This window comes from Panulirus ornatus, chromosome 55 (genome assembly GCF_036320965.1).
Source record: "Panulirus ornatus isolate Po-2019 chromosome 55, ASM3632096v1, whole genome shotgun sequence".
NCBI lineage: Eukaryota > Metazoa > Arthropoda > Malacostraca > Decapoda > Palinuridae > Panulirus > Panulirus ornatus.
The window spans coordinates 13,054,313-13,072,784 of NC_092278.1; the positions used below are offsets into that span (position 1 = coordinate 13,054,313).

Sequence of the window (18,472 nt, forward strand, 5' to 3'; positions counted from 1 at the left end):
AAGAATATCTTAATCAGGAATTCAACAGAAAATTCTCTTGGTTGCATCTATAAAGTGCCTTGTGGAAACTGTGATAAATTCTATGTTGGTCAGACTGATAAGGATCTTTCTGTTAGACTTAAGCAACAAATAAAGTATAAGAACGGGACAAGAATCAAATGCTTTGTTTAATCATGTTAAAAACTATGATCATTGTACTGACTGGAGTAACGCCATCTCAGTTGTTAACTCTAACTCTATTACCAAGAGAAATATCATTGAATCTTCTATTATCAAATACACAAAGAATTATAATCTTAATATTAGTGATGGTCTATATAAATTAGATAACTTCATTGTTGATAAGATTTGTAAAATGATAAGTTTATGAACGCTCGTTGTATGTTTTGGACAATCACATGTTTACCAAATGGCGTCCTAGCTTCGTCTCTTCGATGTATATCAACTGACTGTTATACTTCTCTCTTGTGTCTCCCCTGATGAAGTGATTATTACACGAAAGTGCACTTGGGAACTTTTCGTGTTTCATTTTCCCCGTGGACTCATAGAGTATCTTGATCACGCGCAAAATTGTGATCCTTTCCAATATATATATATATATATATATATATATATATATATATATATATATATATATATATATATATGCCTGTGTGTATTTTTTATACTCGTTCGCTGTTCCCCGCGTTAGCGAGACAGCGCCAGGAACAATCCAACAGCGGCCCTATTTGTTCACTTCCGCTGTGTCGCTGGTCGCTGTCATGTATAATGTTATGACACCAGAGCCCCCTGTCCACAGGCATGCTCCACAGGTCTCCCCAGGGTTTCCTCTTGCCATATACCTTGGTCCGTTCTACCTATATGTTCCTCATGCCCTCCTGCATGTTCAGGCCCGGATCATTCTAAGCATCTTTTCCATTCTTGTATCTCGTGCTGGGTCTCCCCGTTCTTGTTTCCTCCACCTGTGATTCATATACCTTCTTAGCCACTCTCTCCTCACTCATCCTCTCCGAATGTCCAAACCATTTCAGCACACCCTCTTCAACTTTCTCAGTCATATTTAATACCATATCTACCTTGTACCTTATAATGTCTTACTTGGTCAGCCCTCCTCACACCACATACCATCCTCCAGCATTTCCTCCTCACACCACATACCATCCTCCAGTATTTTCTGTACATCCACACATTTCCTGTAGGTGGTGGTCGATCACCGACAGGAGGAGTTCTAAGGTACTACCCTCTCGGGTAGGGCACCGGGAGGGTTAGTATCGTGTGTGTAGGGAACCAAGCGCTTAAGTGTCTTTCAAACTTTGCTCCTTTGGTCCAGGTAATTATCTTTCTACCTCCCGTGGGCTGTTGGCGTTCCGTCACAACTTGTAATCTCTCCCTGTCACACGTAACGCTTGACAACATGTAACTCACAAGGCACGTTCTTTGCAGCTGAAGAGTTTCCTAGGATGAACGCTACGCGCTATCACTACTTTTGGGCTAAATCTTGTAGTAAATGCTCGTAAGTGCATTGGATCTAAGTTAAAGTACCCTAGATCTTTCATTGACAAATCCCTTAAGTTAGCAAAGAAATCATTTTACAGAGTTGAGCCCAAACCTCCAATTGACACCAAGAATCCTTTAGTTCTCCCTTTTAATAATAATTTCACTTTGCTTCCCATGTTGCTTAAATCCTTTAATGTAAATGTTGCCTTTAGCAACAATTATACGATAAAGAATATCTTAATCAGGAATTCACCAGAAAATTCTCTTGGTTGCATCTATAAAGTGCCTTGTGGAAACTGTGATAAATTTTATGTAGGTCAGACTGGTAGGGATCTTTCTGTTAGACTTAAGCAACATAAATATAGTATAAGAACGGGACAAGAATCAAATGCCTTGTTTAATCATGTTAAAAAACTATGATCATTGTATTGATTGGAGTAACGCCATCTCAGTTATCAACTCTAATTCTATTACCAAGAGAAATATCATTGAATCTTCTATTATCAAATACACAAAGAATTATAATCTTAATATTAGTGATGGTCTTTACAAATTAGATAAATTCATTGTTGATAAGATTTGTAAAATGATAAGTTTATGAACGCTCGTTGTATGTTTTGGACAATCACATGTTTACCAAATGGCGTCCTAGCTTCGTCTCTTCGATGTATATCAACTGACTGTTATATTTCTCTCTTGTGTCTCCCCTGATGATGTGATTATTACACGAAAGTGCACTTGGGAAGTTTTCGTGTTTCATTTTCCCGTGGACTCATAGGAATATATATATATATATATATATATATATATATATATATATATATATATATATATATATATATATATATATATACTATATTCATGCGTGTTTGAATGAAAATATGTAAGTATGTCACTATGGTGGAGATAACCAGGCACACGTACAGCTTGGTGACCTGCCACATGCACTCATATTCTCTCAGACTTACATTATGACAGCATGACAACACTACAACACTGGTGTGTGTGTGTGTGTGAGAGAGAGAGAGAGAGAGAGAGAGAGAGAGAGAGAGAGAGAGAGAGAGAGAGAGAGAGAGAGAGAGAGAGACAGACAGACAGACAGAGACAGGCGGACGGAAGATAGAACGACAGACAGAAAAACTAAAACAGACAGACAGAAAGAAGCAGACACAGACATACACACAAGTACAGCGTAGGAGGAAGTATGATAGTGATGCAGAGCACAAGGTGGTAACTGCAGAGGGAGAATGAAAGTCCTCACCACGAAATGTTGCCAAAAAAGCAAAGCTAGTGCGTAGTGCTCACCACAGGAAACTCTAGGGTAAAAAAAAAAAGAATCGTGCGCGTTCCGTGTAGTTAAGTTTTATGGTGCGAGATACAGTGGCAGAATGTTTGTGGACTGAAAGCCACCAGAGTCTACTTAAAGCTGAGGCAGTGAGGATAAGCAGCTATCTGAGGCAAAGGAGTGAAACCTGACAGTCACCGCGTAGCCGATGCTAACTCCTCACGATACACAGATGAGCTGTATGGGCAATACACCCTTGATCGGTGGCTGCCTAACACCCACCAGGGAGTGAGAGGCGTGACACACTCAACACCAGGCAACACCCAGGCATCTGCCGAGCAACGGGCACTGACCCAAGCCAACTTTGAGCCTCTGACCTTTGTCACAGCTGGGGAAAGTAATGACCTCAGCCACGGCCAAGGGACACGTCAGGGAACCAGTGACCTTAACCACAGCCAAGGGACACGTTAGGGAACCAGTGACCTCAACCACAGCCAAGGGACACTTGCGACAGTTAGTGACCTCAGCCACAGCCAAGGGGCACAGTAGATAACCAGTGACCTCAGCCAAGAGACATCATGCAGCCAGCGACCTCAGCCGGATAAAAGGTGGGTGCAGGTCAGAACAGAGGCCCAGCACAGGTACGAGGGTGAAAGGCCAGGGTGCAGGTCAGGAGGGGGGGTGAGAGGCCAGGTACAGGTCAGCTGTAGGCCGCTGAGGGCTGGTTGTAGGTCAGAAGGCTCGCAGAAGGGCAAGAGGGTGAGAGCCGGCTGTAAGCGCAGGTCAGAGGAAGAAGGTCAGATGGAGGCCAGATGCAAGTACAAAAGGTAAACATGGAAAACCCGAAACCAACTTCGTTTTCTAAATATTTAATTCATCTATCTTAAACACAAAACAAAGTCCAGCAATGAAAAACGGTCTGCAACTCTGTTTTCTAAATATTCACTTCTTTGTCTTCAACGTTTTGAAAGTTGAGGAATATCATTCCCATGTCTCACAGTTTCCTGACATAACTTATATAGAGTAAGTTGTAGTTATAATCTTAACTGGCATTGTCAAGGACGCTGAACACGACCACTCTCCTCTTATAACAACGTCGGTTTTAGTAAAGACATCACATGTTAGCGTTTGGGAGTTCTCTCTTGAACCGAATGTTTAATAGAACATCCCGAATTATCAAACGAGGCTAATACAGTTTACTCCGTCCACTGATGATACAGTTGGCTTCACATTCCCCAGATAATGTAAACCTGTACAGTTCCGTGCGTGTCCTCAGTCCCTTGTGGGGCTAGATATGTCTGTAGCGTTTAAGAAGACGGATGGATTCATCGTTTGAAAAAGTAATTAAACTTCAACACTTGAACGTCTCCCAGTACCAGGTAGTGTAGACTGGACACCGCAACACTGGGCCAGTACCAGGTAGTGTAGACTAGTGAACACCGCAACACTGGGCCAGTACCAGGTAGTGTAGACTGGTGAACACCGCAACACTGGGCCAGTACCAGGTAGTGTAGACTGGTGGACACCACAACACTGGGCCAGTACCAGGTAGTGTAGACTGGTGGACACCACAACACTGGGCCAGTACCAGGTAGTGTAGACTGGTGGACACCACAACACTGGGCCAGTACCAGGTAGTGTAGACTAGTGAACACCACAACACTGGGCCAGTACCAGGTAGTGTAGACTAGTGAACACCACAACACTGGGCCAGTACCAGGTAGTGTAGACTGGTGGACACCACAACACTGGGCCAGTACCAGGTAGTGTAGACTGGGGGACACCACAACACTGGGCCAGTACCAGGTAGTGTAGACTAGTGAACACCACAACACTGGACCAGTACCAGGTAGTGTAGACTGGTGAACACCACAACACTGGGCCAGTACCAGGTAGTGTAGACTGGTGAACACCACAACACTGGGCCAGTACCAGGTAGTGTAGACTAGTGAACACCACAACACTGGGCCAGTACCAGGTAGTGTAGACTGGTGGACACCACAACACTGGGCCAGTACCAGGTAGTGTAGACTGGGGGACACCACAACACTGGGCCAGTACCAGGTAGTGTAGACTGGTGAACACCACAACACTGGGCCAGTACCAGGTAATGTAGACTGGTGGACACCACAACACTGGGCCAGTACCAGGTAGTGTAGACTGGTGAACACTACAACTCTGTGCCAGTTGAAAGTACACACCAGGTCAATATCGGAATTGTTAACATGATGTCCTTAGCTTATATTACGCCTCTCACAGATAACCACGCACCAGTTTTGGTCCTAGATAAGAGCAAGAGTATCAACAAACTTGAAAAAAATGCAAAATGAAGCCTTAAGAATCATACTTGGCTGCCTGAAGTTCACTAAAGCACTGAACATGAGAAAGAACTTGGTATATCCAGCACTGAAGACAGAATACTTGAAATCTATCTTATGATAAGACTGAAACTTGTGCGTGGTGATCCAGATAATGTTGTCTCTGAAGAATTTGTTAAGCCATATATACCATGGCACAAGTCAATCTAAATGGATCTAAATAACAGCCAATCACATGATAATGCTTGGTGTACATAATTTATATAGAATCAGGGAATAGCAGCTGCATTTCCTGCCTCCCTGGCAGATAACTCCTTTTGACGTCACTACACCCACTTAACCACTTAAGAATCTAATTACTTGTAATCTTCGCCTTCAACACTCGGCCAAAACCAGACTGACGGGAACATAGCCCAGTGCATCTATACTGACGGTTCTCGCGACTCTGCTGCCACCGTGGGGGAAGGCAGTGCTGCCAGTGTGATCAAACCCAATGGAAACAGATTCAAGAAAATCTTAATTGTCCGCCATACTTATTGCTCTTGAGCACGTCCAAATTACCGCCACAGACAGATCATCTCTTGATTCTTTATCTTCACTACTTGCCCTTAACACCCTGAGATCAGAATGTAGTAAGTTGGTATCTCTGAACCCAGAGACAAATATATATAAACATTATTGATCAAGGGATTCAAATCAAATTGATATGGATTCCCTCTCATATAGGAGTTCGTGAGCATGATAAAGGTGATACTTTAGGCAAACTTGCAGTTAGTCAAGGTTTTCAGTTAGTATTCTCAAAACTGTCATTAGAAAGGAACTAAATGACCTCTTTGAAGCAGGAGTTCAGATCAATACAAGAAGAAACATTTTCCATCACAGTGAGATACGTAAAGTCCAACATGTATATGGAGGAAGTAATAATAAGATCAGCAGATTATATGATGTTGTAACTGCTACACTAAGGCTAGGCTATAGTACTACTGGCGCTTTGTACTATCTGGAGATGTTAATCATGTGAACTATAAAGTTTGTGGTCCAAAAATTTGAAAACAAGCTGGAGCACTATGTTTTACAATGTGAAAAAAATAGTGCCTTTTAGGGATAGGTCTAAACACATCCTGGAAGACATGTCACAACACCTTGTTGTTAATAACAAGATACCTGAAAATTTCAGTTCGTATCTACTTTTTGCATCTAGTCGGTCAAACTTACCATACGAAACTACGTAACGTATGTACTGGAATACGAAGTGTAACACGTTATGCAGTATCAACCTTATGCAGTATCATCAACCTCTGTGACCCTGGTAATGCTTCTGCGCTACCGCTCCCAGGATGAGCATGGGGTGCACAGTAAACTTGCCGGGGTCACCGGCACAAATCAAGTGAAGGCAAGACGCTGGGATCAATACTGTAGAGCGACTAGAAAACTTGCCTGACAAACGCCTTGCCTTAACGTAACGATCCGTCATCATCATCAGACGCTCTCTCCCGCGTGACACAGTCCAGAGCCTCGGTAAGACCCAGCAGCGGCGTCCTCTGTAATCATACAATGGAAGGCTTCACTCTGGAGCGACCCAGGGCTCGTAATCTTTGGCCGTCTAGCGTGTCCTTCATGGAACTTTGGGAGTTTAGTTACCTCCCTCCTGCTGGAAATGCTAGTCTGATGTGTCTTCTGTAATTACGGGATTGTATGATCCCTAAGTGCCTATACTGGGGAGGCTCGTCGCCCCCTTAAACCTTAATCCCATCACCAGGGGCGATGCCCTTAAGACCTTCACCCCACCACCAGGGGCGGCGCCCCCTAAGACCTTCACGTCACCACCAGGGGCGGCGCCCCAAATAACCCCTCAGCACATCCTGGGGCTGCAGACCAGCCGCACCTCACCAAACAGCCAGCAGGTGGTCTCATTGTTCGCACACATTCAACACACTCGGAGACAACGGCATCTGCTCACAGTGAACATCTTGTTCACCGAACTACACAGTAGACAGGTGATAAGCCAGAACTGAAGGAACACTTCCTTGACAAATATAAAAAAACAAATTTCAGTTACAAAATATTCTTCAAGTACCACGTCCTGCTCCAAACATTTACCCACATATCATATAAATCCAAGTATTAATCATACTATTAATGACCCATCATTACCACACAGACCTCAATTAATCTCAATCAAATCTAACCAACATTTCCCGATGCGCCTTACTGCTCACCTGTGAGCGACAGGTCAAAGGGGTTAAAGAGAGTAAGTACACAGGAGCCTCTGTCAGACGTCAGACCCCAGGAGGCAGATGACTATGAGATATGGTTGGTTCTCCACGTAAACTTACAGTCTTCAGGAGAACAAATGCCTCAACGGGAAGCAAAGATAATACTGTGTTGTGAGATGCCTTGCAAGGTTCCTTTGGATCTGTTGTCCCTATGGTGGAGTGTTCGTGTCCACATCTCTGGCGACACAACTCTCCAGCTCACATGATCAACAAACATCTCCTTGTTCGGCCCAAGGATTACTTGCAGCCTACAGAGACTTACTCTAGAAGTAGCAAAACATACACACATGCTGCTTACCATGATTATTGTGTGGAAGATGGCAACTCACGGGTGGGCCGTTTTGATAACTGTTTCTTTCCCTCCATCTGGAAGCTTTGGAACTCTCTATCCTTTCATGTCTTTCCCAATAACTATGACCTGGCACATTTCAAAAGACAGGTTTTCCATTTCCTCCAAAATTCGAAAATACTTTCCCTTATCCTCTTTTTTCCTTTCACAAGAGGATATTGTCCTGATTGGGGCCTCCAACGTTAAAAATAAAATACAAATAGATTTGTAAATATAAAGTCCCCGAGAATAGACTTGAACCAATGATAATAATCTTACCTTACTTGATGGTTCCTACATATAGACATATAATATACATGGAAATACAACTGTAATTCTGAGGAATCCAGTGACTCAAACAGCCAGGCAACAACTTACAATAGGTTAGTACATAAACTACTGTTTCCCTTCATAACCGGTCAGAGGCCAGGTTTTAAAGTGTGTGTGTGTAAGATCGCCTGCAGAAATAACCATTAAAAATATTCGTTAATATCCTAAGGAGAAACTCCAGTGGAACTGTCATGTAGCTTGCAACATGGATCAAATACACGATACAAAAAAAAAATATATATATATAAATAAGCAAGCACATCAACTTTTGCATCCATCAATAATTTGGCGACGAAATTGAGAGAGAGAGAGAGAGAGAGAGAGAGAGAGAGAGAGAGAGAGAGAGAGAGAGAGAGAGAGAGAGAGAGAGAGAGAGTCGTCAACTCTGAAACATCACCCAAATTTCCTTTATCAATAAAAGTGGGGTTCCCCAGGGCAGAGGCCTACCACCACTATTCATATGTTACACAGCTGACATTACCCCACCATTTGGGTGCCACGAGCATGGATAACATCTACGGGGATGACGCCACTCAACTAAGAAGTCTCAGACCAATCATTTCCAAACCATACTAGTTCACTACAGTCAGAGACAGCCGGACCAAACTAATTCCAAAGGGAACGAAAGTTTACATCAAAAAAATATAAAAATTCACCATAATAATCATAGTTGTTTATGACGCATCATATCAACAAGGGATCCACACGAGGGAAGCAGCCTTGATCCAACGGCACAGATTCGGGCACCTTCCAAAGAACCAAATATCACACAATGGTTAAGGCTAACGATAACATCTCTCCTAACTTTTTTCGCCTCCAAATCAAGCGTGCTGAAGTTCCAGAGGATCCAAAATAATGCTCTACGATTCGTCACAGAGTAAAAGTACCTTTACATTTAAAGTTCCATAGAACAGCACGAACGAGGAAAGATTAAACCACTAAGTTTACACTTTACAGAAGCATTTCCTGTAAGTATACAGAAGCATTCCCAGTAAGTATACAGAGGCATTCCCAGTGAGTATACAGCATTCCCAGTAAGTATACAGCATTCCCAGTAAGTATACAGAATCATTCCCAGTAAGTATACAGAATCATTCCCAGTAAGTATACAGAATCATTCCCAGTAAGTATACAGAATCATTCCCAGTAAGTATACAGAATCATTCCCAGTAAGTATACAGAATCATTCCCAGTAAGTATACAGAATCATTCCCAGTAAGTATACAGAGGCATTCCCAATAAGTATACAGAAGGATTCCAGGTAAGTATGCAGAAGCATTCCCAGTAAATATAAAGAGGCATTCCCAGTAAATATGCAGAGGCATTCCCAGTAAGTATACAGAGGCATTCCCAGTAAGTATACAGAGGCATTCCCAGTAAGTATGCAGAAGCATTCCATTAAGTATACAGAGACATTCCCAGTATGTATGGTAGAGACGTGAAGACAACGGTGATACAAACTACAGTCAAATCCGAGATCTGGACAACAGTACACACATGGTACACCCTTGGTCCACTCGATGCCTCACAGCTCCCAGGGCGGCTCCAGTCATCCATCGATGTACACAACGAACAATGTCTGGCTTAGCTTAATGAATGAAAAAAAAAAACAAAGATACAACAACACTACTGTATACATATATAAATACATAGACACCTTCAGGCGGATTACAAAAAAGTCATCAAAAACACACTTCCACCATGTCCACACCTCAGTCTTCTCTTCCACCATACACACGTCCACACCCAGGTCTTCTCTTCCACCTCATACTACCCTCGTCACCCTTCATCCTCCTCCTCCTCCTCTTCTAACCATCATATTCAGTAGATAATAATAATAACATGGACTGAGCCAGGATGGATGGAGGCAGGTACTTACCGGGTCCTGCTGGTGGTGGCTGGCTACCAGGCGCGCTCCTCCAGTTACTCCATCCTCTGTCAAAAGATGAAACTGTGTTATGGCATCTACTTCGTCCCCCTGCCTCACTCCCACTCCCTCCAACCTCCCTCATCCCACTTCCCCTACCCTTTTCCCCCTACCATTATCCCTCACCTCCCTATCCCTACCCTTCCTCCCTTGCCACACAGAGCAGACTGTGGTCTTGGATAGACGGCTTTGTTCCCAAATCTGTCTCTTCCTTTTCTATCTCGTCTCTACCACAAACAAGATCTGGCCCACTGGACACTACCACGGTCATCCAGAAGATAACCTGGTAATGGACCATCAGATCTCTTGTTATCAGTACTTCCCATGTACTGTCCTCCAGCAGATAACCTCATCCTGGACCATCAGGTCTCTTGTTATCAGTACTTCCCATGTACTGTCCTCCAGCAGATAACCTCATCCTGGACCATCAGGTCTCTTTGTTACCTGTAATTGCCATGTACTACCGTGTCAAATCTAACGAGGTCGGCGTTAATTACAGCGACACTTTCGCTGCTCGTCTCGACTGTTCAAGGTGCTGCCGGAATTCGTAGGCATTTCTCATTAGCGAAAAACACATCTTTTGTTCCTTCAATGAACTGCATTGTAAACTGACAAAGGAGATCCCTCATAGGCGTGTGATGAAGGTGGGAGGGGGAGATACAAGAGCCACGAGCCGTTCGTTTTAGCAAAACAGAAACTGAAGTTACGGTCACGCTGAGAAACCTAGAGACTCTAGGACTCTCAAGGGAGACACGACCAAGACTCGACATTACATAGGAGCGAAAATCTTCAAGTGGATAGGAACGGCATGAAGCCCAAGTCTGGAAGAATGGAGAAAGGTACGGAGACTTGAACTACGTTCCAGGTGCTAGAAGACGAAGCGAAAGGCGAGCCCAACCTTAGCCTTCTCGGGGAGCTGTGTAGCAGACACGGAGACATGGAGCTGTGAAGCAGACACTGAGACACGGAGCTGTGTAGCAGATACGGAGACACGGAGCTGTGTAGCAGACACTGAGACACGGAGCTGTGAAGCAGACACTGAGACACAGAGCTGTGTAGAAGGAACGAAAATGGGCGGGGGGGGGGGAGGCGAGTTCCCCTGGGACCAAGCTGGAAGACTTTGCACACACGAGGTACATGTGGGAGTTAGGGAGACTGCAGAGCACAGTGTACCTGTCGTGCAAGGTGGAACGAACAACGGGGTTCAAGATAGATCAGAGACTCAGAGAAAGTGCGTTTGTTATCAAGCTCAAGGATAGCTGCAATGTGGGAGTGAGGCCACTTACTAGGTTCAACTTGACATGTGTAATTCTAAGTATAATCTTAGCCAGATCACGCAGTGCTGCTGCGTCACTGATTACTGTGTGGCCGTTAGCAACTCAAGGGTGGGCCGCTTTGATGGCTATTTCTTTCCCTACACCACGAAGCTTTGGAACTCTCTACCCTCTCATGTCTTTCCTAGTAGCTCCAGCTCGGCACATTTTAGGACACTTTTTTTTTTTATACTTCCTCCAAAATCTATACATACTTTTCCTTGTCTATTCTTTATCCCTTTCATTTATCTCTCATTATTTCCATTCAGGTCTGTCTTTGATGTGGAGGTTCTTGTGTGTGTGTGTGTGTGTGTGTGTGTGTGTGTGTGTGTGTGTGTGTGTGTGTGTGTGCGCGCGTGCGTGTGAGTGTGTGTGTAAGGAGATTTACACGTTCCCTCATCTCTTAGCTACGTACATATACCATGGCTTAACCCTATGTGAAGACACACACACACACACACAGCTTACGCCAGTTACCCATCTATCGACCAACCCCTAAAAGCGAGGGTGACCAGCTGAGTTGACAGCGAGGATTTGTTATTTGGGTTCGAGGCCAGTCAGCTGCCTGCAAAATTAAGGCCGCCAACGTCAAGTTACGACCATCAGCGCAAACATTATGAACGTCTTCAGATGATGAAGATCATTGTGAGACCATACACGTCCTTCCTGCATGTGTGGTCCTTCATCTGGCTGTCAGTGGCTACATCATCTGAGGTTCAGATGCGGGCCACATAAAGACTGGTGGGTCGTGAAGCTATGGCGCTGCCAAGGTTTATACACTGCGTACAATGACCTCACGCGGCACCCCACCCCACCGACAGAGGGTGAAGGGTGCGGTCTGGCATGGCAACACCTGGACAAGTTAGGTTCTCGCATCATCTCGGACACAGAAGCTAGGCTTACCCTGCCACAACATCCTCGTGGCGTCTACGACGTATAAAGGTGTAGCCAGAAAGTCACTGGCTACACTGTACAGAGGAAATACTGTATAACAGACACGACGTACCTGACATAATACATGTTCGTACCTCTACCTGTCTGGCTGGAGGTGTGGCCGACGCTGTATGGGAAGAGATGCTCCACAATCATGCCGACCCCATCCATCGAACGTACTCTACCAGTGTACAGCTTTAGTGTGCTGTCACTTACCACAATCTCATGACGCGGTTCACTTCACTCATCCACAAATCTCATACTATAAAACTACTCTTAACATCTTCCCTTAAGTGTCTTACTTCACTTCTCCTAAATGGTTTCTGATTGTTCTATCTTTACATTTTCAGGTGCTTCACACTGATTGCTTAACGCACAGCTGATAAGGTCTATTACCTCTTAGTTTTTCGGCCAGGAGACTATGTTTGGTCCCGGAGTTAACCTGATCACCTGCAGAGAGAGAGTTAAAAGATTGTTCAACGAGTTATAACGACGATGACAATGTTGATGACCCTAGGAGTCGATGGGCCTAGAGCCCAACCAACCCAGAGTGCTCGACTTATTCCTACAGCCTCCGCCAACAGCGACAACCTTGCCTGTCTCGAAGCATTTGGCTACATGGTATCAACAGTTCGTGAGGCGTGTGTACAGGCCGATCTCCGCAGGAACCCGACGTCGGACGTACTATAAGCAACACCAGCCGTCTACAGCCACCGTCAACAAGGCGAGTGGGCACACACAACGCCAATGAAGAGGTTTCATCGGAACTATGAATCTGGTCCGGGCTTCACTTTTTCTTCTGAGACCAGCATGGCGAACTCGCCGGCTAAATGTCTAAGGCCGTCACAGAAGTCACCGGGGATGACGTGTGACGCGGGATTTATTCTCGTCGGGGTCCACCAGCGGAATTGCGTCATTCAGGTAAAATTCCACGCCAGGCTGACGTCCATCCATCACACTACACCAGTATGTCACACGAGTACAACTTCTCTTTAATAGTTCACAAGTGCTCACACTTGCACCCTCGCTACCCACATGTACATACTAACTCATCCATGGACACCTTTGAACATCTGCTAAGTCTTTGGTGGCTTCACTTATACATAAATATGACCTGTCATACATACTTAATTAGCCACGAGAGAAACCTTTAAGTAATGCCACGTTTAAATGTCCTGGGACATCAGTAAACATTTCATGGTGAACCCAAAGTTCCAAATCATCATATTCACTCTCTGATACCCGTCCTGACGTAATAGCGCACCATGGCACATACTTGAAGTGTTGCCAAGTGATTATGTGATATGATTATGTTTACCAGTGTTGCTGAACGTGATCTGGCTTCACTACGCACCTGATTATTATAGTATTGGTCGAGTAATTATATACAGTGTTGGCATGGAGGGCTCATCCATGTACCTTTGCCATGTTTGATTATTTACGTGGCACTCAGCCACCTCAAGTCCCTGATATATGTGTTGTGTTGTCAATGTAAATATGTGTTGCGTGACGGTTCATATGCACTTTATTCATATATATATATATATATATATATATATATATATATATATATATATATATATATAGAGAGAGAGTTAGAGAGCGCGAGAGAGAGAGAGAGAGAGAGAGAGAGAGAGAGAGAGAGAGAGAGAGAGAGAGAGAGAGAGAGATTGAAATGATGGTAATTTAACTCTGTCCTGTTGAGATGAGTAATAAGGGATATATGAGCATACATTGGTGGGTTTCCTGTATATGCTAAACTTAAACTTGTGTATATATATATATATATATATATATATATATATATATATATATATATATATATATATATATGATCAATATTATCATTATTTCTTATACTTGGTCGCAGTTTCCCGCGTCAGAGAGGTAGCGCCGGGAAACAGACGAAGAACGACCCATCCACTCATATAAACATATAATACATAAACGCCCATACACACACATACATATCCATACATATACATTATATATATATATATATATATATATATATATATATATATATATATATATATACACACACATACATATATATACACACACATACATATATATACACAGACAAATACATATATAAACATACACATATTCATACTTGCCTTGAATCCATTCTCGGCGCCACCCAGGCCCACAAGAAACAGCATCGCTACTCCCTGTGTCAGCAAGGTAGCGCCAGGAAAACTGACAAAAAAGCCGCGTTCGTTCACACTCAGTCTCTAGTTGTCATGTGTAATGCACTGAACCACAGCCTCACAGACCTTTCCATGGTTTAACCTAAACCTATCACATGCCCTGGTTCAATCCATTGACAGTAGGTCGACCCCGGTGTACCACAACGTTCCAATTCACTCTAATCCTTGAACTCCTCTTACCTTCCTGTACGTTCAGCCACCGATCAGTCAAAAAAATTTCACTCCATCCTTCCACCTCCAATTTGGTCTCCCACTTCTTGTTCCCTCCACCTCTGACACATATATCCTCCTTGTCAATCTTTCCTCACTCATTCTCTCCATGTGACTAAATCATTTCAGCACACCCTCCTCTGCTTTCTCGACCACACTCTTTTATTACCACACGTCTCTCTTACCCTTTCATTAATTACTCGATCAAACCACTTCACACAACATATTGTCCTCAAACATTTTATTTCCAACACATCCACCCTCCTTTGTACAACCCTATTTACAGCCATATAGCCCATACCTCGCAACCATATATTACTGTTGGAACTGCTAATCCTTCAAACATACCCATTTTTGCTCTCCGAGACAACATTCTCTCCACCCAATCTACATCGCTCCCAGAACCCTCGCCCCCTCCCCCTCCCTATAACTCACACTTCACTTTCTCCAAATTTTCTCCATTCAAACTTTCATCCCAACTAACTTGTCCCTCAACCTGGCTGAACCTAATAGCCTTACTCTTTCACATTTACTCTCATTTTTCTCCTTTCACACACTTTTCCAAACTCAGTCACCAACTTTTGCAGTTTCTCACTCGAATCAGCCACCAGTGCTCTATCATCTGCGAAACAACAAATGACTCACTTCCCCCGCCCTCTCATCTCCAACACACCGCATACTCGCCCCTTTCTCCAAAACTCTTGCATTTACCTCCCTAACCACCCCATCCATGAACAAATCAAACTATAATGACATCACACACCCATGCCGCAGACCGACCTTCACTGAGAACCAATCACTCTCTTCTCTTCCTACTTGAACACATGTCTTACACCCTTGATCATAACTTCTCTGCCTCTAACAACTTATCTCCCACACCATATATTCATAAGACTTTCATAAGATCCATAAATGCCACATAAACATGCATCTTTTTTCTAGGCATTTCTCACATACATTCTTCCAATTAAACACCTGATTCACACATCCTCTACCTTTTCTGAAACCACTCTGTTCCTCTCCAATCTCATGCTCTATACATGCTTTCACCCCTCTCAATCAATGCCCTTCCATACAATTTTCCAGGTATACTAAACTAGCTTATGCCTTTGTGGTTTAATCACTCACTTTATCCCCTTTGCCTCCGTACAGTGGCACTATATATGTATTCCGCCACTCCTCAGGCACTTCACCATGATCCATACATGCACTTCACCATGTTACATATATACAGTGAATATCCTTAACAACCAATCGACAACACAGTCATCCCCTTTCTTAATAAATTCAAATGCAATACCATCCAAACTGGCTGCCTTGCCGGATTCCATCTTTCGCAAGGCTTTCACCACCTCTTTTCTCTTTAAGAAAACACTTTCCCTGACTCTCTACTTCACAAACTACCCTGACCAAAACACCCTATTATCTGCCACTCTATTATCAAATACATTCAACAAACCCTTAAAATACTCACTCCATCTCCTTTTCACTCCATTAGTACCTGTTATCACTTCTCCCCTTGCCCCTTTCACCGATGTTTCCATTTGTTCTTTTGTCTTTCGCACATCATTTGCCTCCTTCCAAAACATCTTTTCATTCACCCTAAAGTATAATGATACTCTCTCACCCCAACTCTCATTTGCCCATTTTTCAACCCTTTCACCTTCCTTTTGACCTGTCGCTATCTCGTACATCTCCCATATATATATATATATATATATATATATATATATATATATATATATATATATATATATATAGAGAGAGAGAGAGAGAGAGAGAGAGAGAGAGAGAGAGAGAGAGAGAGAGAGAGAGAGAGAGAGAGAGAGGTAGTATGTTTGAGGAAAGGAACCTGGATGTTTTGGCTCTGAGTGAAACGAAAGTCAAGGGTAAAGGGGAAGAGTGGTTTGGGAAAGTCTTGGGAGTAAAGTCAGGGGTTGGTGAGAGGACAAGAGCAAGGGAAGAAGTAGCACCACTCCTGAAACAGGAGTGGTGGGAGTATGTGATAGAGTGTAAGAAAGTAAACTCTAGATTGATATGGGTAAAACTGAAAGTTGATGGAGAGAGATGGGTGATTATTGGTGCATATGCAACTGGGAATGAGAAGATGTACCTGGTCATAAAAAGATGCTTTGGAAGGAGGTAAATAAAATGCGTAAGACGAGGGAACAAATGGGAGCTTCAGTGAAGGCGGCTAATGGGGAGGTGATTAGTGGTGATGTGAGAAGGAGATGGAGTGAGTATTTTGAAGGTTTGTTGAATGTGTTAGATGACAGAGTAGCAGATATAGGGTGTTTTGGTGGAGGTGGTGTGCAAAGTGAGAGGGTTAGGGAAAATGATTTGGTAAACAGAGAAGAGGTAGTAAAAGCTTTGCGGAAGATGAAAGCCAGCAAGGCAGCAGGTTTGGATGGTATTGCAGTGGAATTTATCAAAAAAAGGGGGTGACTGTATTGTTGACTGGTTGGTAAGGTTATTCAATGTATGTATGGCTCATGGAGAGGTGCCTGAGGATTGGCGGAATCCTTGCATAGTGCCATTGTAAAAAGGCAAAGGGGATAAAAGTAAGTGCTAAAATTACAGAGGTATACGTTTTTTTTGTATTCCTGGAAAATTATACAGTAGGGTATTGACTGAGAGGGTGAAGGCATGTACAGAGCAACAGATTGGGGAAGAGCAGTGTGGTTTCAGAAGACACATGTGTGCCTTTGTTGTCTTTTCCTAGCGCTACCTCGAGCACAAGAGGGGGGAGGGTGGTTGTGATTTCATGTGTGGCAGGGTGGCGATGGGAATGAATAAAGGCAGACAGTATGAATTATGTACATGCATATATATACATATATATATATATATATATATATATATATATATATATATGTCTCTGTGTGTCTATATATGTATACATTGACATGTATAGGTATGTATATTTGCGTGTGTGGACGTGTATGTATATACATGTGTATGTGAGTGGGTTGGTCCAATCTATCGTCTGTTTCCTTGCGCTACCTCGCTAACGCGGAAGACAGCGACAAAGCAAAATAAATAAATAAATAAATATATATATATATATATATATATATATATATATATATATATATATATATATATATATATATATATATATATATACGAACAAAGTGCATGGGAACGCGCACCTTCAGAGAACATACAAACTTCCAACAACCAGGACTGAACCCGAAACCCCTGTGCAAAAGGCGGGAATGCTACAGCTAGGCTATGGGCCTATTCATTTAATGTATCATAATTGATCGTTTCCCGCGTTAAGGAGGTAGCGCCAGGAAACAGACGAAGAAAGACCCATCACTTATATACACATATATGCATATACTATCACATACACGTATATATATATATATATATATATATATATATATATATATATATATATATATATATATATATTTCATCTATTGCACATATTGCCTGTCTCCCGCGTTTGCGAGGTAGCGCAAGGAAACAGACGAAAGAATGGCACAACCCACCAACATACAAATGTATATAAATAACGCCCACACACGCACATGTACATTTCAACGTATATATACATATACGTAGACAGACATATACATATAGCGAGGCAGCGCTAGGAAAAGACAAGAAAGGCCACATTCGTTCACACTCAATCTCTAGCTGTCATGTATCATGCACCGAAACCACAGCTCCCTTTCCACATCCAGGCCCCACAAAACTTTCCATGGTTTACCCCAAACGCTTCACATGCCCTGGTTCAATCCATATATATATATATATGTACATAATCATACTTGCTTGCCTTTACCCATTCCAGGCACCACCCCGCCCCACAGGATACAGCATCGCCTAAA

At 43.1% G+C, this 18,472-nt stretch overlaps 1 protein-coding gene across 3 annotated transcripts in view; it reads right to left on the minus strand.

Moving 5' to 3' along the window:
* Positions 1 to 18,472, minus strand: part of LOC139765460 (uncharacterized) — a 244,742-nt gene that overhangs the window by 157,331 nt on the left and 68,939 nt on the right. For all 3 annotated transcript variants that reach the window (XM_071692829.1, XM_071692831.1, XM_071692830.1), the window contains exon 2: positions 9,914 to 9,969. The gene's annotated coding sequence lies outside the window, so the exon portion shown is untranslated. The remainder of the gene's footprint in view (positions 1 to 9,913; positions 9,970 to 18,472) is intronic.